This window comes from Leptonychotes weddellii, chromosome 6 (genome assembly GCF_054177405.1).
Source record: "Leptonychotes weddellii isolate Sample4059 chromosome 6, ASM5417740v2, whole genome shotgun sequence".
Taxonomy (NCBI): Eukaryota; Metazoa; Chordata; class Mammalia; order Carnivora; family Phocidae; genus Leptonychotes; species Leptonychotes weddellii.
In genome coordinates this window covers 45981055-46004889 of record NC_138374.1, presented here as the reverse complement: position 1 = coordinate 46004889, position 23835 = coordinate 45981055, and the positions used below count along the sequence as shown (strand labels likewise).

The following is a 23835-nucleotide window of genomic DNA, read 5'->3' as shown; positions in this document are numbered from 1 at the left end:
TGGCCCGACTGTGCCGCGGATCACGGTTTATGACAACCCCGAGCTGAGAGCCCGCGCCTGGGCTCCGCCTCTGCAGCCGGCTTCCCTGCTCCGTTACCTGGGAGCTCTGCCACACTCAGGCACCCCCGGTTTTTCTGTGACCTCGAGGGTCCTGAGACTTCACTGTCCCGGAGGGTTCCACCCCCCGCTTAGCCACCAGAGCGACGTCCCTCGGCGGAGCAGACTTTTAAAAGTTCCGATTTTGTGCTCCGTGGTTCTATCACTTGCCAGAAGCGGCCGACGGAGGCCCCTCCCCCGCCGTCTATCCTCCCGAATATCGCCTCGGATTCACTTCTCCCCACGTCCTACCTTCCAGAAAGTGGTCGCTTTTCTGTTCAGAGAGTTGTTGCTCTTCTTTTCTTCGATCTCCTGTTGAGTTTGTAGGTGTTCAGAATGGTGTGATCCCTATCCAGCTGAATTCCTGAGAGGAGACGAAATCCAGGTCTCCTACTCCTCCGCCATCTTGCTCCGCCCCCCCTCACCTTACTCTGTTTTTCTGATAAGAATGACCTTCATGCTTATTGGGGGGACCTCTATCGGTGCTCATGAAGATGCTTGGAATTAAATGGCTCAACATGTGACTAATTTTATTACTGATTTTTAGTTTTATTTTTCATTGTACATGGGGATTCATTCATTCATTCATTCAATCAGACTGTCATTAATTATGGATTGAGAACCTATTGTGCATGAGGCACAGTTCTAGGTGCTGCAGTTCATCAATCAGTAAAAGAAAGTTGCCACCTCCTGAAGCTTACTTTGTAATCGGAGGCTTGTGATAGGTATTCTGAAGACAATTAAGTGCAATCAAGAGCGAGTTAGGGTGTCTATGTGTCTCCTTTACTTAAGATTGCATGTTCAGGAACTCTCTGGTGGCGGAGATGTTTGTACTGGGAACAGAAGAATGAGAAAAAGCCTGTCATGGGAGCATGTCAGGGAAGAGCACTCCAGGTAGAGGGAACAGCAAGTGTGAAGCCCTGAACAGGAGTGTGGTTAATGAGTCAGAGGAGCAACTAGTGGGCTTGTGGACTGGAGTGGTTTCCATCTGGGGGTCCTTTGAAGTCCCAGTGACACTTGGGCATTTACTCTGGATAAGATAGGAAGCAATGGATGGTTTTGTATAGAGAAATAACATAGTCTAACTTAGGTCTTGAACTCTAGGAAGGCAAGAGGAGAAACAGGGAGGAAAGCAGCTGAAAAGCTGTTGTGACTGGTGAGAGAAGATGATGGTTGATCTGGATCCAGCGAAATAGCTTGTTAAGAGTTTGCTAGGTCCTCTGTATGATGCTTGCCTCCTAATCAGTTGTGTTCTGGATCTCCTCCTTGCCCTGGCAGGGGCCAAAGCTTGTAGACTCCTGCTACTTAGAAAAACAAACATGATAGGGAAGGAAGCTTGCATAGGGAAGACAGCCCTAGCATGAAGCTTTGAGTGTTGTGAAATATTTGATTATGTGTGCACATAGCCACATACCTCACTGGGTAAGTCACTGCAAATGTCATCTGGCTAATGTCCATTAATGATTAGTTAATTATAAGGCTGCCATTTCTGTCCTTGGTCTGGCAGTTGGTTTATTTTACTGAAGGCAGTGTCTTTGGTAGCGTTTCTTTATCCACCAAAAAGGTGTTTTTTTTTTTTTAATATAATTTATAGCTTTAAGAACAAAGAATATTAAACACCATTAAATAAGAGAACCAAGCCCAGAAACTGGCACATAGTAAGTGTTTAATGTTACTTGAAATTAGACTTACTGTCTCTTTGATTATTAAAAAAAAATCCCCACCAATTTAATATATAAAGAGCCTCTAAAGGGAGTACCAATAATTAATTATATCAATAGTATATTAGATTGAAACCAGAAGTAGCAACTATGTATATTTTCTTCATTTGTTAATTGCTGAAGTTATTTGCAATGTATCTAAATGGGTACCTTAATATGTATATTTTCCATAGCTCTTTTTGCTTCTGCCTTCTAGTTTCCTCTTTCTCCTTCCTACCCCTGCCCTCTCCCCCCAAACTCCACCCCCATCAAACATTGAGGGCTAATCAAGTGTACTAGTCAGGGTTCCTGGCGCTCTATGCACCAGGCTTCCTTGCAGCCTTCATTTTAGCGTGGTCATTGAGAACACAACCCAAGAGTGAGACCCACTGGGTTCTATCCCAGCCCTATAGGCTGTGTGATCAGGGACATTTTTCTAAACCTCTCCAAGACTTGATTTAGTTATCTGTAAAATGAAGATGAGAGCATAAGATCACATAGTGAGCTGAGTATATGGTAACATACTCCACAGATCTCATGCTCATCCCCCCTTCACCCCCACCCCAGCTATAGAAAGAAAGAGAGACCCTGAGAAGTCCCAAGGCTTGCCCAGGGACATGCAATACCATTCTACCTTTCATCCCGTCCACCTATCACCTACTTTGTTAAAAGAGAAAAGGCAGGTTTTCTCTAACTGGGTGCTTGCCTGGCCATCACAAGAGGCAGCATAGCATGGTCTGTGAGAGTGTAGCTTCCTTAGGTGCAGATTTTGGCTCCGTCACTTACTGGCTGTGTGCCTGTGGGCAAGTTACTTAGCCTCTCTGTGCCTCAATTTCCTTATCTGTAAAATGGCGTTGATAATGCTACCTATTGCATAGAGCTGTTGTGAGGATCAAATGACTTCATATGTGGGGCCTCTTGGAGCAGTGAGTGGCACATAGCGAGAAGCATGTAAGTATTGTGTGTTAATATTTGTGTCGATTGTGAAATGTAATTGAATGTTGCTAAGAACTTATCTTTGCAGCAGCACTCTGTTCAAGTGCCCACTTCCTCTGTGCTTGGGCTGAGACACCTCCCCGCCTCTGGCCCTGCACATGGTCTCCCTTCGGTGTGAGTGGGCACCCCTCTTTCCCCTGCAGCTCAGTCCCCGGGGCTTCCTTGCCCCTGTCTCGGCCTCCCCCTCTGGTTCTGGTCTGCCCTCTACTGACCCACTCGCCGTTCCTGTCAGGTCAAAGATAGCGAGGCCTTTGTGGGGTACCCAGGCAGCATGTCATGTCCCACTGCTGTTGTACATCTTGTTTCAGAGATACTTTGCTGTAATGTTCTGTGACCTTTCCCATTGAGTGAGGTAGTTGGAGAGGCACTCAGTAAGGGAAAATTGAGCTGTTTTATTCCTCCCCAAGGAGGCTCCTGTTTTCTTTCCACCATTCATTTGAAAGCTATCATTTTCTTGATTTTATAGCTGAAAAACACCATTGATTCACTGGGTGTTAGATGCTAAGAGTTCTCCTATTGACATGTCTATTGACAGTTTTGAGTATATTCTGCGTCTAATTATCACTCTTGGCTAAATGATACACCTTGTGGGCTTGAGCGATGGAGCTGATAGCTCTCAGCACATTGTTCCAGCCATGCCTATTGAGCCCCGTGTCACAGCGGTGTGATTTATGTGATCAGAAAGAAAATTTCTGTTGGTGTGCTGCATAATTAAAGCAAGTGCGGAATGACTGGTGACAAAAAATCAGGTCTGCCGATGTCATCCCCAAATGAGGAGAGATTTCTATGGTAAGCAGCTGTGACAGTGAAGAATCTCTCTTGGCATCTTTTGCTTTGCAATTTTCAAGGGTTCGATTTTCCTCCCAGCCCCGACTGAGGATTCCTCCTTTCCACTTTCCTGTCTCCTCGCGTTCAAAGCCCCAGGATGTGTGTGCCCTTGTTCCCAAGGACTGCGGCCACGGGGGCTTGCTCTGGGAGGGCTCACTGTTGGTACATGCGTGTTTGGGGGAGAGGTGGTTCATAGAATTGGGGCAGTCAGAAGCCCACATTTGCAACTGGGAGGATAGATGGCTTAGCAAAATGCTTGTTCTTTGTAACGGCCAGTTTGAGTCTCTTAGGTTACAGTTGAAGGTGGAGGATGCCGTTTTTCTCTGTGCAGGATGGCGGCAGTCCCTGCATATGAGCAGTGTTTTCGGAGGGGTCGGTGGAGATTCTCACCGGCCCCAGGCAGGAACGCTGGGGAAGTGTAGGAGGGTGACAGGTGGTGAAGCCTGGCCTTGTGTGGTAAGCAACCCACTCCAGTGTGAGACAGACTCCTTTCTGCTTCAACTCCTTTTTCACTCATGCTGTTGGCAAATGTGCTTCGGGAGCTCTTGGTAGTCAGGGAACCTGCCTTTCCAGTGCTGGTTTAGTGACGGGTTTTCTGCATGGGCAAGGGTCAGGTTATGCAGCTTCTGTGGACCTCAGTTTTCTCCTCTGTAAAATGAACCAGGGATTCTTTTTAGTGCAAAAATACTGAGGCTTAACACATTTAGGGGCTTGGAGAATGTGGAGTTGTTCCTCTGAGTGGTCCCCTGAAGGAATTCGCTGGCCAGAAAGAAGTAGGTATGTTCGCGGTTCATTGAAAATGCCTCACTCCCTACTTCACACGAGACTCCAGAAACCTTTAAGGTGAACGTGTGTTATAGTGTGAGGCAGTTAATGGCAGGTATGGACAGGACATGTGGATCAAGGAATAGTAGACATTTCTAGGTACCTGAGTAGGCAGTGCATTTGGCCTGGTAGCTAGCAAGAGTCACAGGTAGAACTGGGTTCGGGTGTTGGTAGGTGGCTGGGGCTGTGAGAGGGTCCAGATCTTGAGGGGCTTGACGGCTGATGTTGTGATGGGAGGGACTTTTGAGGTCATTCATTCTGGACAGGCTACTTTCCTGGAAGCCAGAGACCTTGTGTGACCTCTGGTACCATCAGTTCTTACTTAATGAACCTCTGTGTGTGGCATTTTTTTGCAGTTCAGATGTTTAGAATGAGAAGGAGGGAGGGGTATGAATATCAAAGACATAACTAATTTGATGTGAGAAAGCTCACCCATGCACAAGACCACAGACTCTGATTCGAGTCTGTATTCTTACAACTGGGATTTTTTTTAAATACAGAGGTTCTAAGACATCTCTGTTATCTTTGAGGATACATTATCTTATGATTGGGGGTCATGGTACTTTGTCCTGAAGATCAGATCAATCATGCAACTTAGTAGGTTCCCGAAAACCTCAAGAAATCTCATATACTTTATTTTGTGATAATTGCTCATGTCTCTTTAGATCTGGACTAGTTCTCAAGCTATTGATGCCCCTGGGTAAGGGGAGACATTCCTCAGCAAATATGGGAAGGCTCTTTGAAGTTTCTGGTAGGATTATGGATTTTCTTCCATTCTACAGTAATTATTAAACATGTGTCTGTGTGGACTCCTCTGTACATTAACGTATTGTTAATGCAGCACAGCATCACCAGAAGATTCTGGGTGACTGATCAAGGTAGCTTGCCTATTGAAGTTCCCTTTTTAACCCCCAATGCTTATTTGACAGGTGGTTCAACTTAGAAGCCCTGACTACCCCTTTCAAGTCACAGGCTGCAGTGATCACTTGTGGTTATGGGACATAGATATTCTGCTGTGTGCCAGAATTCCCCTATCTTAACCACAGTTGATTTATTTAGACAATGGGGATTAGAGAAAAGAATGCACTTTGGGATTCTTGGACCCCATGGTTTTTTCTATTTAGTGTCTCAGGCTTTTAAAACGCCTCTCGGTGCCCATCTTTCCCCCATCGCAGCACACCTCCTGCTGGCAGAGGTATCACTTGGTAGATTTTAGGGCAGTACAAGAATTGCTGTGCTTTGGTTGACATATAATATGATTTTCCCCAAACTGCTTCTGGCCTCTACCTGTTTGAGCTCTGGAATCCCTTCAGGGAGTGCATGGGCAGCATATGTTCTCACCTCTAAATTCATTGTGACTTGAGCCAGAGTTCTGTCCTGTGGCCTCCGCCGCTCCAAATCCCAGCGAGTGGTGGGAGCGTGTAAGATAGAGCGAGCAGTAAGCGTATGGCCGGGGTTTGTAGGGGGAGGGCTGTGCGGTGCAGTGGGGAAGGGAGGGAAGCACCATTTCCCCTCTGGGATTGTCAAGAGAGGTAGAGCCCTTCTGAGGAGACATAGAGACACAGCTAATCAGACAGAGCAAGGGCCTGGGCAGCCTCAGGCTCGCCTGGTGAGTGAGGGGGCAGAGTGGCCTGCATCGCCTAGCCATCAGCAAGGGGTCCGGAATTCGATGCTTCCCTCAAGCAGCCCAGCTCCTTGAAACAGCAAATTCTTATTTTTGTTCTTTTCTGTCTCTGGGATTGTTTATGCATCTCAAATGAGCTGTAAAGAAAATTTCGTACATTCTCCAAACTTTTACTTTAAAGGAGGCAGGTTGGAAAAAGGAGCACCATCACGTTAAATGCCAGCTATTGTGCTTTTCATTAGACTTGACCATCAGTGGCCTAAAATGGCAGGGGATTAAATTGATGTAATGACAAGAATTCATATGGGAGACGGTGCGGATGGAGCAGAATAATGTTGAGGCTTCACAGGATGGTGGTGGTCTTTGATCTGCCTCGGATGGAAAACATAATATATCTGTATTTATGTTGATTCTAAATAGGGAGTGTGTAAACAGAGGCATGCCGTTTTTCCTACTGTCTTCGAGTTGAAATTAAATAGCTATCCATTTTGGGCCGTGGACATATTTCTGAGTAATGAGTTAAGTGCAGTTTTTGAACATTTGGATCTTACTGTACATCACAATAAGAGCATTTTTGCTCAATTGGGTTCAGCTAAAGAGGCACACAGTATGTGGGCATTTGTGAATTATTCATTTGTTAAAGGGGATTCTCTTTATTTTTCAAAAAATTCACCTTTGTCTTGGTGAATTTAAGCAGTAACAACCACAACCCTGAGTAGATAAACACCTTTTTCCAGTATCAGTCTTTGATGCAGGGAGTTGCAGATGAGATGTTCCTGCCTTCTGGAGAAATACATATGTGTCTTTCATCTGGGAAACGTCTTTCTAGGGCAATACCAGCTGGAAGATGTCAGCTGAGATGACCAAACACTTGATCAATTGACGAGGAGCGTGTCAAAGGTGACTGAGAGCCATTTATATTCAATATGTTTGAAAGCACTTTGAAAAGTATAGTGTGCTTAACGTGCATTTGTATATAATATGAAAGCATATTTCTATTAGGCACATTTTAACATATGGTTCCAGGAAAGAAGAAGGTGTTGCACTGTGCTCCAACTTTGTTTTTTCCCCCTGGACATAGCTAGAAAATCATGTTTATGTTGTTTGAGTAATGATGTTCACACTGTTTAAGGCTTCATAGGGAACTGCTCTGATTTCTTAAAACACTGCTTTTATTGCCTCCACACTTAGTTCAGGAAAGTGTAAACTCCCTATCCTGGGTTCAAGGCCCTCCCCAGTTTTGACTGATTCTGCTCTGCCGTGAAGCCCCTGTGCCAGAATGTTCCGCTCTCCATGAGTTCCCATTCCCACTTGGGCTTCTGTGGCACCATTCCTTCTATTGGAGGGACCAGCTTCTCCTGCCCTCTGCCCCCTAGATGCACTCGTGCTCCGAGACACCGCTTGTGCCCCCCAATCCCAAGCCTCCCCCTTAGTGGGCATGTTCTGTTCTTATCCATTACCATGTTGTGTAGCTCTCATGTCTTCCCTGCTGGCTCTTAGCCTTAATGGCACAGGGTAATAACAGTAATGACAATGGGAATAATAAAGATGCTTATTCAGCGGCTCTTACCGATTGCCTGTTGTATGCTAGGTGTCAGGGATGAAGTGGTAATCAAAAATCAGATGTGGACCCTGGATTTGCGGCACTTATATTTCAATGGGGAAGACAAACCATTGCAGTCACTCCGGTCAAAGTAAAAATGTCGACTGTGGCAGGTGGCACAGACAGGTAGGTACATGGCCTTGTGAGGGATGGTAAAGAGGCATTTGAATTATTTGGGGAAGTCCATAAAGGCTCCCCTGAAGACAAGGCTGGCTACAGAATTTGCATGGCCCAGTGCAACATAAAAATGCAGGGTCTTTTCTTCCAAATTAAGACTTTCCTGATGGCAACAGCAAAGCATTAAATCAAGCATATGGGGTCCTTGTAAGCAGGTCTAAGTATGACTGAGTGGTTGTACTCCCATCAAGCAGGCCCATAGGGAGCAATGTTTGTGCTGAGATGTGAGGGCAGAATAGGATGGGAAGATGGTTCCAGGCAGAGGAAACAGCATGAACAGGGTCTTGGACACATTCAGAAATTGGATGGAGCTCACTGGGTCTAGAGTGCAGAGAGCAGGTGGGGGATGTGATGAGGCCAGGGAGGTAGAGAAGGTGACATGTAAGGCCAAGCACCACCCTGAAGCTTTCTGGTCTTTGTTTTATGAGCCACACACAGCTACTGAAGTGTTTTCAGCAGGAAGCTAACAAAATTGGGTTCGGGTTTTGTGAAGTCATAGTGGCTGCAGCAGTGAGAGTGGAGGGTTACAAGGTGAGAGGGTGGGGATTTCAATCAGGCTGGTGCTGGTGGAGAGAGAAATGGTAAGTGGAAGTACATTGAGGAGACTCAACTGGCAGGGCTTGACCCAGCAGCATTGAAGGAGCAAACAATGCCCAAGAAGACATCTTAATTTCTGGCTTGGGACCATTAGGTTGGAACTCATGAAATTGCCGATGTTCTGCCATTTTTTCATCTTCAGAAACAGCAGCTTCATAGGATACCATCTAATAGATGGGCAGTTGGTAGGACATTCACTTCACTGGGGAGCACTTCGAGGAACAGTTGGGTTTTGGTCTGTTTGGGCTCTGGTGGTGATGAGGTGTGAGAGGAGATTGTAAATTGGGTTCTGATATACGCTGACTTGGAAGTAACTTTGAAACCTATAAATGGTGATCAGGAGGGGGCTGCTGCCTAGGTGGGTGTGGAGCTTCCAGGAGTGGCCTGAGCAGAGATAGGATGTGGTTAAAACAGGTGTGGTACGAGCACTTTACAAGGGTTACTTCTTTTATTATTTGCAGTAGTCCAGTGAGGAACATACTCTTGTACTCTTCTTGTAGATTCACATATTGTGGCTCAGAGAGGTTAATTAACTTGTCCAAGGTCACACAACTAGCAAGTGGAGAAGCTGGGTAGCTGGGTTTCGAAGCCTGGCAATTTCAGTCTAGGGCCAAGGTCTTACCTCCTGCATATTACCTTCCCCCCGATGGCTTCCACATGCTGGTTTACACAGCTCTCTGTAACTGAGTAGGTCCTTAGGAATTCCTTATTGAATAAATAAAACAGTTGATGAAAATAACATATTCCCTTCTGAATAGGACATTTTTGGAAGAGTTACCAAGGCCCCAGAATGTGAGCAAACGTAGATGGAATTTAAATGGTTGACTTTCTGGTTTTATCCATGGCACTTTTCTCCTTTACTGGTAAGTACCATCCCCAACCCCTGCTGAGGTCTAAACTTTGTAGGAGCCTTGGTTGAGGACATAAGAGTTTCTCTTGGATGAGTCAATTGATGATAAATGAGGCTGTCTTTACGATGTTGTTGAGGTGAATGTTAGAGAAGTTTGGCATTTTGGGGCTAAGAGCTGGCTCAGCTGCTACCTTGCTCCCCCTGGTATCACCAAGGCCCTCTTGCCTACTGTGCCTGAGTGCTGACTCAGAATCCTCCTCCACACCGTACTCCCCTCCTTTTAGCATGAAGAAAACTGAGATCTAGAGAGGTGTTAGTCTACTAGTCAAGAGTTAGCATGCGAGAGGAAGTCTGCTTGCTATCACTGATCCGAGAGGGATCAAAGAGGCCAGACTCAGTCCTCTTATAGGTGAAGGAGCTGAGGTCCTGAGGGAGCAGTGACCTGCCCATTTCTGGCAAGTGCAGCTCACACCCACATTCCTGCTTCTGGGCTTGTAAGTGGTCCCTCCTCTGGTCTAGAAGAGTGAAAACCCTTGGCCACAAAGCAGATCCTCTCCCTGTTTTGGCTCATTCAGCAAGACTGAGCACATCTGGTTGCGCACATGCATTTTTCATCAGCCGTTCCCCCTGGAAATTCCCTTATCACTAATGTGGACAGTGAATTGAACAGTGTGAATTATGTTTTATTAGGTTGCCTTTTGATACAACAAGTATTTATTTAAGGCTTCTTGGTGTACCCTCTGCTATACCCACCCTGGAAATACAGTATTTTATTCTTTCTGCCCTTGATGTTCAAGTGAAACTTATTGTTTCCCTTTAGGATGCCATTAAAAGTCAATGATGACCTTTACAATGACTAATAGTTTTCATGGGGCTTTAATTGTGATTTTTTTTGGGGGGTGCAGAGCAGCATCAGTCCATTTCATACATCTTTTGTATCAGGGAATCAATAAAAACTGCTGCCTTTTGTTGATGCTATAGGAGATTTTATACCGATGACAAGGGATTTGATTTAATATTCTCTTTAAATAAGATCAACGCTGCTGCAGTTATAAACTCTTCGAAAAACTGTCAAGCCCATCAATATAGCATGAAACAAAAAGTTAGCAGGCTGGTATAAATTAGCACATGCAATGTGTCTTTGGGAGGGTGGTAGATATTTATGATGGCATGCTAAAATATATATATATATATTTTGAGATTTCTTTCTGTTCTTTCAACCGTGAGTAGGAAATGCAGAGAGAGGAGCATTTCATTACCACTCTCTTCCAAACTGCAAATTTTCTTTGCCAGTTAATGATTTTCTGGGGCAATTCTGAATGTGGTGACATGATATAAACAGGTATTTATGATCTGTGATACAATCCTTAGTGAGTATAGATTTATAGTTAAATGGTGAAGTGGGAATCCAGCCGGTGATTATTGACAGAGCTTCTAGAATCTATATTTTGTTTGTTTCCATTATTCACACACACTTTCTGTTGGGGCCTGATTGTCTGTGTAGTCTGAGTATGAGACTTTGAAATTCAGGGATGTATGCTCTATGTGTTTGGGGGACCAGCTGGACACTTTGCCCCCATCCCTATGCCCCAATACTTGGCAATTTTCATTCCACTGTAACTAGGGTTATATGATCATGCCATCTCTTTTTGGCTCTGTTCCAGGTAAATAAGGAACCCAGGTAGGCTCCTGGAAAAGGGCAGGCTTCTCCAGAATGACATCTGATAGGTGAGGATGTCAGACATGGACTACACGGATCATGTTAGGAGAAAAGGGAAAGGCGAGAGGCTGAGCCAGGCAAATCTGAGGTCAGGTGATCCAAAAAGAGGGGTGTGTCTAGCATGCTGGGAAGATTATAGTGTAGCTGCTTACAGCACCAGCGAGTGCCCTGGGGGTGCTACTGTTTTCATGAGGTTCTCGCTGAAAGAGGTCCTCTCAGAGTTGCCTACAGTGCCTGACTCCTGGGGTGAAACCACCAGCCCAGAGGTTCTTGAAGTGTGGTAGTGGGACGGCCTACATCTCAGTCACATGGGGCTTCAGTCAGAATCCCTTGTGGGGAAGCTAAGAGTTTGTATTTTGAAAAGCTCCCTGGGTGAGTTCCAGAGAAACCAACAGAACTTTAGAACCACTGCTTTAGACTTAGGGATTCTTGCCAAGTTAGAACAAGCTTAGATCTCCTTTTTAGATTTTCCAGAAGAGTTTAGGGTTTGTATGTGGAGAGAGAGAGTGATATTCTTTGAGTGAATCTAGAACAGAGATGCTTTACTCCACAGGTCTGTTTGAGAAACGTAAAACATATGTTTTCTTTAGGTTGTGTTTGATATCTCATAGACCAAGTTTGCACGCAATTTCAGATGTCCAAATTTCCCTCATCAGGGACCTTGTGCTGAAAAGTTGGCTACCTTCCAGTAAACACACTATGTTTGTTCTAGCAGTTGTGTTGAAGGGATAGTCAAAATTGGACCTCTAGGTATTATCCCAGAGAAAGCTCTGCTGGGTTGAAATGCTGGATCTTCATCATGCTGAACACTTTGGTGAAAAGTGAAGCAGCGTGCGGCCCACAGTATACTTACTTATTCCATTTGTCACCATTGGGAAGCACTGGCATTCCTAATTTTGCTTTGCTGTTTTCATTTGAATGTTTGGTATCCTTCCTTTAGCCTTAGTACTACATGTGTGAACCATTTAGGAGAACCAGTTTTGCAGGGTAGAAAGTGAGGAGCTTCCTTCTCATGGGCTCAGGGCCCTTGAACTTGAAGACCCTGCTTTTCTGTCTGGTAGATGTGGCTTTAATATGGAGTGGCTAACAGAAACATGGATTAATCCTGTTTTCTTGAGAGTTCTTCATAGGCTTTAGTCACCAGACCACACATCAACTGTCATCTGCCCAAGATTTTTGTCCTTTTGGAGGAGATGAGTGTAAACTGAGCAAGTCTGCCGGCTTGTTTTCCTGGGGGGGACTTAGCTGCCTGAGTGTTCCTTTCTGGGATTTATTAGTTAATGATTTCTTTTCAATGAATGTTTGTAGCATCTTTAGTGGTTTTGTTTTTTCCCTTAAAGGGGGAAGGAAATAATTTGGCAGGCTTTTAGTGTTATTTGACTTTTGTTTTTAATCTTAGGACACTCTTTTCCCACTCAGCCATTCAGGGATGCTTTCCTTTCCCTAGCCTCAGTCCCACCACCTGAAACGTTCATGTTTTCTCTCTAAGACAGGATACCAACCAAGTGCAGGCAGCCAGTTGACAAAGCCAGATCAAAACGCTTTGAATTTTGAAAATGATTCCCCTTTTGGTATTGAGCCCAGTGATAAAAGCGAAGCAGTTGTCATCTTGAAAACAGAGCTGTATACATGGCAGAGCCTTTCCAATTAGCACACTTAAGATGTGTGTTAGAAATGATGGGAAGTAGGATGTTACAGAGCGAGATGCAGGTAATAGGGCTTTAAATTTTCATGTTTCGGTTGATTTTTTTCTATTGCAGTTTTAAGAAAATTGTTGCACATTATTGGAGCTCCTAAGTGTGTCTTAGCATTGCTCTTTCTGTCTATAGTGATATCTTCCAAAGAACAGAAGTGGTGGGCACAAAAAATCTTGTGTCCACTGGATTTCCAAGTACAGAAAGAATAATCTATTATTCAAAATTACTACCAAATAACAAGTCAGTTTAGACCATTTTCCAGGTGGCTTTTCTGCCTGCTACCAAGCAACTGCTTTGACAAAAATCCCTGAACCGAACAACCTGGATTTTTCATGTTCATTGGATTCAGGCTCAAAAACGAATTCTTTTCTTTACACACACGTGCAGAGAAATTAAAGCCAAATGTCCAGCGTAAATCAGTGATTTTGTTACATTAGGGTATCATGTCAAAATTATGTAAATGTGTGACACACTTATTAGAGTGTGGATGTCTAGCAGAGGGTCTGGTATAGAGTAATAATAATAGTTGTGGTAGATGTTATTAGTGCTCACCAGTATTTCTAGTGCAGCTCTCCTGTGTGCATAGGAGGGTTACATTTCCTTTTCCTCTTGAGATTCAGTGTGTTTGGCAGTGGTTTGTTCAGCAGGGGCAGTGACTTGTGTCACTTTTTTTTTTTTTAAAGATTTTATTTATTTTTTAGAGAGCGAGCGAGAGAGAAACAACATGAGAGGGGAGAGGGTCAGAGGGAGAAGCAGGCTCCCCGCTGAGCTGGGAGCCCGATGTGGGACTCGATCCCAGGACCCTGGGATCATGACCTGAGCCGAAGGCAGACACTTAACCATCTGAGCCACCCAGGCGCCCAACTTGTGTCACTTTTTGATGGGAGCATTTAAGACCCAGTAAACAGTGCCCTCTCCTTATGCTATGGGAAACCCTAAAGGCTTTTATTGAGAGACCAGCATTGTAAGACTCTGTTGGCTTGGATCCCTAAGTGACTACAGTGATCACAGCCCCCTCCCCACCAGCCAACCCATGCTAGACATATAGAATGAGAGAGAGGGCGCCTGGGTGGCTCAGTCGGTTAAGCGACTGCCTTTGGCTCAGGTCATGATCCTGGAGTCCCAGGATCGAGTCCTGCATCGGGCTCCCTGCTCAGCAGGGAGTCTGCTTCTCCCTCTGACCCTCCCCCCTCTCATGTGCTCTCTCTCTCTCTCTCTCAAATAAATAAATAAATAAATAAATAAATAAATAAATAAATAAATAAAAAAATCTTAAAAAAAAAAAGAATGAGAGAGAAATAACCCTTTGCTGTTTTAAGCTACTAAGATGTAAGACTTGTTTGTTACTGCAGCATAATCTAGCCTATCTTGACTGAATAATTAACATTGATAAATGCTAAACCTTTATTCAGTGCTATGTTCTAGGAACTTAAAGTACCTTATATGTATTAATTCACTTGATGATCACTAACACTCTGTGATGAAGGTACTGCTATTATCTCGGTCTTGTAGGAGAGGTCCCACAGGTGCTGAGATGTTAAGTCACTTGTCCGAGATTACACTGTTGGTAAAGAGATGAACTGAGATTTGAGTCTAGAAAAAGTAATAAATGGTGAAAGAATAAATCAAGATCAGAAGGAGTTTTATGATTTGGTGGAACATATACTCCATGTGGTATTGTTAGAGGTCGTACCAGTTGGCATCATCTGTCCCAGGACTTTCCAGCTGCCAGGCATTTTGCCATTATGGTCACTTATTTTTAGGTCTTTTAGCTGAATAGTCTTATGGTTCACAACACCCTATGCAGGTTTTATAAGGCTAGGTTCTCCAAAAGAGTACATAAGTCACCAGAAAGGAAGCCAGTGACTCCAGGTGAGATAAGAAGGAAGCAAGGACTAGAGTTGCCCTTATTAAGACTAGTGTCTGCTGAGTTGTGCTATGAGCTCAGAGAAGCCCAATCTCTTGGGGGCACCCCCATGGATGGGGTTGATGCAGCCTCTCCAGGAAGGAGTTGGGGATGGAATGACTACAGGTCTGCTCAGCTGTTCATTGCTTTGGAAAGGTGTGGGGCAATTTTCCTACACTGGCAGAAAGGAGTTATGGTATGGCAGGGGGGCTCCGAGGGGTGTGATTCTGCTCATTTGTTCTAATATGTTCTGGGCAAGGGTGGTAGTTCATCCATTCCACTCCTCTGCCTCCAGCTGGTTTGTTTCAGACACAGCTTTCATAAACACTCACACCTCTTCTTACACTGAGTTAGCTGAAGGCCTTGGCCAAGGTTCTTTTGGTTGTAAGTGACACACCTTCTCAATCTTTTTCTTTTTTTTTAAGATTTTATTTATTTGCGAGAGAGAGAATGAGAGACAGAGAACATGAGAGGGAGGAGGGTCAGAGGGAGAAGCAGACTCCCCGCTGAGCAGGGAGCCCCATGTGGGACTCGATCCCGGGACTCCAGGATCACGACCTGAGCCGAAGGCAGTCACTTAACCAACTGAACCACCCAGGCGCCCACACACCTTCTCAATCTTGTTTCAGCAAAAAAAACAGGAATATGAAACCCTGAGACTAAGCACTTAGGCAGGCCTCACAAGGGACTGGAACAAGAACCTGAAAGCTCTCTAGAGCCACAGTGTTTTCGATTCCTAGAGCTCCTCTCCATCCTTTCAGTATGTTTGCTTTCTCCCACTCTACCCCATTAGATTTCTCTGTTGTCATATGTTCATGGGGAGTCATGGCCATAGTATGGTTCCTGAGCTTATGGGTCTTTATTTCACATAACTATTAGAGACTGAACATGAGCCCTAATTCCCAGATCTACAAACTGTAAAGAAATAATTTGATCCATGTTGAGTTATGGTCTACTTTGGGCCCCATAAGTAATGGTGGTGGGATCAAATCTGTCATTTATTCAGCAACACATGTTGAATGCCTAGGTTGTGACAGTCACAGTGTTAAATGCTGGGGACATGAATATGAATAAGGCAATGCCTCTGTCTTTGAGATACTTCTGCTCTGGAGGGGGATTTGACGGCACAACTCAACCCAGAAGATCTAAGGGAACTCATGCCTAACAGTTACAAGGGGTCACATTTTTAATATACGGGAAGTTCTAGTAGTGCAATGAGCTACTCTTGTAAGATGGCAAACTCCCTGATGCTAAAATTATTTAATATGAAGTAACTTGATCATTTCTATTGTAGAATGTTATCTGAAGAAAACTCTTCTCACCCAGCAGGTTTGACGAGATGAACCTTGTTCTGTAATTCTATGATTTTATGATAAACCATGTGACACAAACTATAAGAACTAGAGAAATCAATGGGGAAGAAATATTATATGCTAAAAGTGTTCAGAAAAGGCACTTTGGAGTACTTGGGATGTGAATTTGGCCCTAAAGAAAGGGGGAAAAGTGAATAGATGAAGCACAAAGAATGTATTTCATGTAGACATAGTGAATGTGTAAGGACACAAAGACAGAGAGTGTGGGGTGTATATGAGAGACGAGCTATCTGATTGGGAAGGTAAAGCAAGTTGAATTTCAGGAGGGTATTAGAATGATGAGATTAGGAAGTGGATTTATAGTCATAATATTGTAGAACTAGAGGGCTCTTGTAGGTAGACTACTGTTTACTATAACAGAAGACTCAAGAAAAAGTGGCTTAAGCAGAGGACATGTTCTTCTCTCACATAAGAGTAAAGCTGAGTTGAGCAGTTAAGGAATTGGTTAGCAACTGATGTCAAAGATCAAACCTCTTTATATCATTTTCTCTGCCAACCTTAGCATGTTGGCTTGGTGCAAGCGCTTGTTTCCTCATGGCCAAAAGTTGGGTGTGATGGTTTTATGAATCACAGATAGTCACAACAAAGTCATGCTGGAGCAGTGAGAAGGAGGTTTTCTTCTGTGCATCCCATTTTATTCGAGAGATCCTTTTTCAAAATGTCCCCCAGAAAACATCCCCTAATGTCCTGTTGGCCGTGATTCACCACATGCCCACAGCTTTGCTTTAGGGGAGATGAGGCAGAGGAAGGCAAACTGTGCTAGCAAAGAGGGGGCAGCCTGGGTAGGGGTTGTGGGGTCAGCTGCCAGTCTCCCCTAGCCAGCCTGTGTGAGTCATCTTGTAGACCACCTAATTTCACAGATAATAATAATATATAAATAACTGTCATATGTCCAGTATTGATTATATGCTGGGTAGTCTGCAGTGTTCTGTTTTTCCTTTGGGCAGCAGCCCTCCTAGGTAGGTGGTATTCTCATTTACTGATGACAAAACTGAGTGGTATATGGGTGACTTGGTTTGTTAGTGTTTAGAGGGATTCAATCTTATTGAATCATAGTCACAATCTCAGGGCTGAGAGAGGCTTTAGGCTAGCATCACCCCCTCCTCCAAACGTGCCCACCCCCATCTCCAACATCCCTGCCAAGTGGCGATGAAGCCAACTCGACTACTTGCAGGGATGGAAGTTTCCAGACTACTGGGCCAGTGTTCTTTCCCGTCTGCATCCCTGGTAGACTACAGACCCGTCATGGGATGGAGGAGAACTCCTGGTTTCCTTCTGTGGTCTTCCCCTCCCCCTAGTCCCAGGGAAGGGTCTTTTATAAATGCTGGCTTTGGTACCAGTGAGGTCATGGCGGCTGGCATTGTAAGGCATGCTGAGTCCATTAGCGGGTGTTCAAGTCCCCTCATGAGTGAAGTGGGGGCCAGTGAAAAGTTAGTTTGGCCTCCCCAACTTCCTCAAGCCTGAGACTCTGCCAGGTATTGCGATTTTCTATTTGCTAAATGTTAGTTGAAACAAAGGGCTGTTTTGTTGGGTTTGTGTTTCCCTGTGGAAAAGATTACTTTAGGCACATTTTAGAGAATGCTTTTAAAAAGAATCTTGTGTAAGTTGAAAACGTAGGGAAAGAAAGCAAATGTCTTGATGGCTTTTTATTACAATAAAAATTGTAGTGAAAGCTCTCTCAACTTCCTCCCTCCTTCCATCCTACTAAACAAACCTTTGTCGGTGGGAGGAGGATTATGTTTAAACAACAGGAGCATAGATGGGGAAATGGTGTTATTTGGGGGCCTGGTACTGAAAAGGTCACCACCAGTGACATTTCCTGAGCATTTGTTAAAATTAGAGAGGTGCTTTAAGAGTAAGAGTTTGCTCTTGGAGGTAGTGGGAAGGGGTTACCCCTAGATCCAACAGGAAAACACTTTGAATCTGTAACATGAGATTTCAAGGAGTAGGAGGGTAGAGAAAGCAAAATTAAAGGAAAAGATTTTTTTTTTTTTTGGTTTTGTTTTTGGGAAAATGCTTTTAGTGTTCATTTGCTCTCCTCAAAGGCCTTTAAATTTGCCTTACCTTTTTTTGACTAGCAAAAAGAACCTCTTATAGAGATATGCCAATTATGGGAAATGCTCCCTCTAAATATTCTCCAGTGAAGTTTGGTGATTGGTGGGTCATTGTGTTGGCACCTATGGCACCTATGATGTCCTAGAGGTCAGAGACTTGGGACTTGTCTCTGGAAGAGATGATGTAGGTAGCCCTCTGGTGATGAGGACCCTCACTTTTTTCCACAGTGCTTAAAACAGGCAAGAAAATGGCAGGTCTACACCTGTACTGTCAAATACGGTAGCCACTAGCCACGTACGCTATTCATCACTTGAAATGTGGCAAATTGAAATGTGCCATAAGTCGTAAAATACACCCCAAAAATTAGTCAAAAGAGAAGGCAAAATATCTTTTTTTTTTTTTTTAAAGATTTATTTATTCATTTGAGAGAGCGAGAATGAGAGAGAGTACATGAGAGAGGGGAGGGTCAGAGGGAGAAGCAGACTCCCCGCCGAGCAGGGAGCCCGATGCGGGACTCGATCCCGGGACTCCAGGATCATGACCTGAGCCGAAGGCAGTCGCTTAACCAACTGAGCCACCCAGGCGCCCGAGAAGGCAAAATATCTTGATACTCTTTTATTTTGATTACATGCTGAAATGATAATGTGATCTGTTAGGATAAATAAAATATACCATTGAAACTGTTACTTACCTGTTTTTCTTTACCTTTTTTGGTGACTGCTAGAAAATTTAGAATTCTCTCCATGGCTCATTTTTCTACTGGACAGTACCCATCTAGATCGGTGTTCACACGATGGCCCACTGACTGTTTATAAGTACAATTTGATTGGCGCACAGCCACGCCCATTTGTTTCCATGTTGTCTGTGGCTATGTGCATGCTCCCAGGGCAGAGATGACTAGCTACAATGGAGACGGTATTGCTCACAGAGGGTAAAATATTTTAATCATGTGGATCTTTACAGAAAAAGGTGGCTGAACTCTGGTTGGAAGTTTTCTGGAAGACATGGCAGGACCTAAAAGCAGTCCGAGAGGCCTTCATACTTCCTCTGTGACTCACTCCCATAGGCAAGGGGAGAGAACCAAGGATCTCCCTGCTGTCTTAGAGGTGCTTCAGGCATGTGCCCCCTTTTATCGCCAGCCTCTTATCTCTAAACAAGTTGTAAACCTCAACCCCACCCCACTGTTAGAAGTCTGGAGAGAGTGACTATAGAGCCAGAAAATTGACCGTGGATGGAGGGCAGGATTGGAACCCTTTACCATCCAGTGGAGGAGTGTGGAAACTTTGGGGCTGACTTCTGCGTTTCTAAATATTTTCCATTAGATAGAGAGTTATGGCTGGTAAGTAGGGACGACTTTATGAAGTGACTTCAGAGGCTTATGGACCTGCCCTAATGAGCAGCCCTAGTATACTTTACAATTGGGGATCCTAAAGGCATTTAGACCTAAGAACTGCATCAGTAAGAAGCTATTTCAAGGGGGTGTGTCATCTTACCACTTTAACTGTCAGCGGACACCTTGAGCTGGCTAAGTGTATGCTTTGGAGAACAGTGAAGACTGGAAAGGAGAGATGGAACATAAGGACAGATGGCACAAGCGGCCAGAGTTGACCTTATTTACGTCATAGCCTTCTCCGAGGCTGACCTGTGAGCAAGGGCCACAGGAGGGTAACAGAGTCTTTGTTTCAGAGGGCAGATCATCCTGATGCTTCCTTAAAAAGCCCTCTTCACTTCCCCGCCCCCCCAAGTAAGTACATTTCCTAGAACAAGACCCTGAATCTGAATCAGGTTCACCACAAATTTTGGGTGGTATTAATGCCTCCCAGCACAGAGCAAAATGTGTTGCACTGAATGGAGTTACAGTATTCAGAATGAATTACAGGACGTTAGGCACGTGATTTACCACCTGTAGTAAACAGGGCTTCACACATGGTGTATTTCTGCTGTGTTGGTTAGTTATTAACTGCAAAAAAGGGGAAATTCATTTAGAAGACGTGCCCATTTTTTATGAGGTAGGGCCGCCTGGAGATGCATGGCATTTTAAAGCAAACAAATTCCTGGGAGAGCCTGAGCTTACCACCCAGAAATGTGGCAAGGAATAAAAACATTTACACCAGTTTAATATGAATGGTTGAAAAAAATATCTATTGCACATTGAACATGATATATGAAACCATAAGCTACTCTTGTGTAGTAAGCAAGAGAACCATTCACCTAACAGATTACTATTCAAGTTGACATTATTCTGCATCTTTTCGATCTTCTCTTGCCAAGTGCTGGAGACTGTCAGAGAAAGCCCGCCAGATACATAGGCACTGTTGGCCTGGGGGTTGAGAGCTCATAAGATTCCTGAAGGCAGAGGTTACCCAGTGACCCCCGTGCTGCAGACTACAGTGGAAATCAAAGGCTGACAGCCCACATAAACAGAGGCTGCGTGTAGAACGTCAAAGTAAAGACAAATAGAGATGGGACTTTCTCTGTCTCCTGTTCCCTTTCTAGTCTATAAAATGGAGCTTATTTCCGATCTTCCAGTAGAAGAAAAAGTGCCATGTGGCTTTGGGGGGCCTCAGAAGTGATTCTTGGTTCATTCTTAGAACGTAGATGGGATTTGACCTCCTCAAAAATTAAGGGGTGAGTGTTGCTTAATACCGACCACATATTAGATGTTGAAGCTAGAAGGAATCTTAGGAGACCTTTTGGTATAACTCTTTGTGCTTTCACGGAGGAAGAAACTGAGGCCTCAGGAAGGTTAAGGGATTGCCAAAGTTAAATGCTGGTTAAGTGCAGGGCTGGTACTAAGCACCCAAATATCTCAAGTCCTGGCCCAGAGCTCCTTCTGTTCTACCTTTCTGTTTTGGTTTGCCCACAGAGTAACTTGGAATTGCTGATTTTTAAGGAAAATAGAGTAGTTAGAAATGACCCCTAAGCCCTTTGTTACTTGATTTGCAAATGGCGTGGTCATCATCAAGACACCAGGCTGGTTCACACTCATAATTGGTTTTATGATTCTGGGCCTGTGGAGCTCTTTCTTTTAAACTGTTGTCTTTAAAGTTTTATGATTCGACTTACTCATCTCTACTGTGGGTGATAGTAACAGTTTTGTATTTGGGCAGATTAACACAGTGTGGGAATTTTGGAGAATTAACTTTACTGTCCATTGCACTTGCAGCATATTTAAATAAACTGGAGAGGCTGATCCTTGGAAACACAAAAGAGATTCTTTTTAGTGTGAAATATATGGGCTTTGACATTTCTGTAATTTTTAAACTCTCAAGAATTTTGTTCTGATATTTTGTCTGACATCCCCAAACTCTTTAAGATTGCTATAGAACTCTTGGTTTGTATTAATTCCATTTCATTTGTGTATTTTATGTGTTTAGTGGTCATATTTGAAAAACATCTCTGTGAGTGCTCTGTATAATTTTGGCAGAAAATTACTTTTTGTGTTTCTGCAATGATCCCTTGAGATCAGTTTTGCATAAATCCGGCCTTCTATTTTCAGATACAAATCTGTTGTACAGATGATTCTTCTTAGAAGAAAAGATGCATTTGCAGCTGAAAAATGTAAATTACTTTTCATGGAAAATACCTCTCTGGGCCCCCATTTCCAAAATGTGATGATTGCACATTGCGTGTTTTTTGTGTGTGCTCAGGAGACTGTTTTCCTTACAATTAGAAAAATCTTGATTGTGTGGCAGGTAGGATTCAGTGACATGGCTGCTTTTGCCACAGGGGCAGGTCAGCGGAGGTGCCAGAGGAGAACACAAATATGCATGTGGCACTTAGCTAAGGGGAAAGGGTTTTGGTTTCCAAGCGGGGGTGTCACGAGCATTCCTCACAGAGCAGGTGTGTTAGCAGAGGACCTTCGGACCTGGGGTCATTTAAATGAAATTATTGTGCCCCGTTTGCAGTGCATCCTCGCCTTTGCTATTTCATTTGGGATTCAAAGTTTTATTTGGTGCCTAATGGAAGGGCTTTTGGAACAGTTACCCACCCTCTCCATCCCAAGTATCAGGACCATGATAGGGGAGGGCCGCAGAAACGTCCCCTGTTCAGTGCAAGGGTTACTGTTTGAGGTACTTGGGGGCACTGCTGTAAAGCAAAGTGTAAAATCAACGTATTCAGATTTGTGCCAAAGAAAGACTCGAGTTTGAGAACATTTACATCTGTTTTCAATAATTCCTCACATATGTTGCAGAATGTACGTTATCCATCTTGTTATCCGGGAAATAACATTTGTTGCAAACAGTTTGCCAATTCGTAATTTTATTGAATTTGTTTATCATGCTGTGGCTTCATATGAGGTCTGAAAGATGGTGATCTTTGGTGTTCCAGCTGCAGTGGGGCCTGAATTCTGGGATGGGCCGGAATTCTTTGGAGGGTTTGGGCTTTCTCAGAACTGCAGTCTGAGAGCCGGCGTGCTGGATGGGCCATTATTCCCGGGGAACGCAGTAACTTTGCTCACAAACTCCTCAGACCATTTTCATTTCTGGCTTTTAAATACAGCTTGGGGACCGATGTGTTGAATAGCACTCCTTGTGTGCCCCTAGACCGTCTCGATTGAAACCTGCCCAGACTTGCCAACAGTTTTCGCGTTTGGTCTAAGAGGACAATGCTCCCCACAAAAAGAATCCGATTCTTTAGAACCATCCCGAAGTATTTTCAACCTGAAAGCAAGTACATTTTCTTTCACAGAGAAGCTGTGAAATATCTTTTTTGCTGCATCAGGATAATTGTTTCTCTTAAGTTGTTGGTGGATGAAAAGCAAGTTCAACCGGGTCTAATTTTATCATTTTCCTGTTTTCTTTAGCAGGCGTTTTCCTCACTGAGGTTTATATTGTCTTTGCCAAAACGAAGGAAAAGAATCACAACCCTGAAAGCTCGTTCAATCTGAATTATTCCTTAATGTTTTTAACGGCTTATTATAACCACGCAAACGTGATCGTGGGGCCATTTGGAAGTTATTGAGTTTCCTTGGAGATGAGACTTGGCATTTTCCAAACCAGAGTTTGCTTTTGTGGCCTGCACGTTGCAAGGCACATATATTTGGAGGGCTAACGATTATTCCCTACCAAGAAGTTTTGTCAACCTGACCTTCTCCACTCTTATGACGCTGCGCACACAGCCGTAATCTCTGCAGAGGAGAGCAAATAAAGTGAAGAAATATAGCAGTACGTGTTATTTTTACATCCTAAAGTAAATTCTCCAGCGTTAAGGCCAATGGGGAATTTCCATCCCTGAGTTCTCCTGAATGCTGCTCCACTTTGCTGTTGTCCTCTTGAATCTTTTTATTATAGGTCTTTGAGGGAGGTATTTCTTGTGGTAATTTACTCAGCCAGCCAGAGAAGTGAGATGCGGAACTGTGGAAAGATGGGGCTGGGAGAAGCCTTTCGGGGTCAGCTGGTTCTTGCTGTTGAGCCTGCGGGGTTAGCTACTGTGGCCAGTCAAGTTGAAGGACTAGTTCAGTTCTGTTTGGAACGCTCGTGTCACCTAGAGTTCCTGTGACAAGATGACCTCTAGCACTCGATTCGAAAGTGAGTCCTGGCAAAATGAACATTCTTTGAATGTTGTTTGAGCCAGATGACTTCAGGTGGTCTGCTGAGCCCTTTCCATGAGGTGATGGTCCAGGACTCCCAGAAATCTAAGGTAGGACTTGGGAGGTCATCCTTTCCGGCTGCCCATCTCTCAGAAGGAATCCGTCTGCCACCACCCCTGACAGCTGATCAGTGCCTTGCTGGAATCCTTCAAGTGGTGAGGAGCTGAGCACTTCACAGAACAGCTGCACTGTTGG

At 44.1% G+C, this 23835-nt stretch overlaps 1 protein-coding gene across 4 annotated transcripts in view; it reads left to right on the top strand.

Annotated features, from left to right (window-relative positions):
• LRMDA (leucine rich melanocyte differentiation associated) overlaps nucleotides 1-23835 on the top strand; it is a 973173-nt gene that overhangs the window by 327953 nt on the left and 621385 nt on the right. The window lies entirely within an intron of this gene.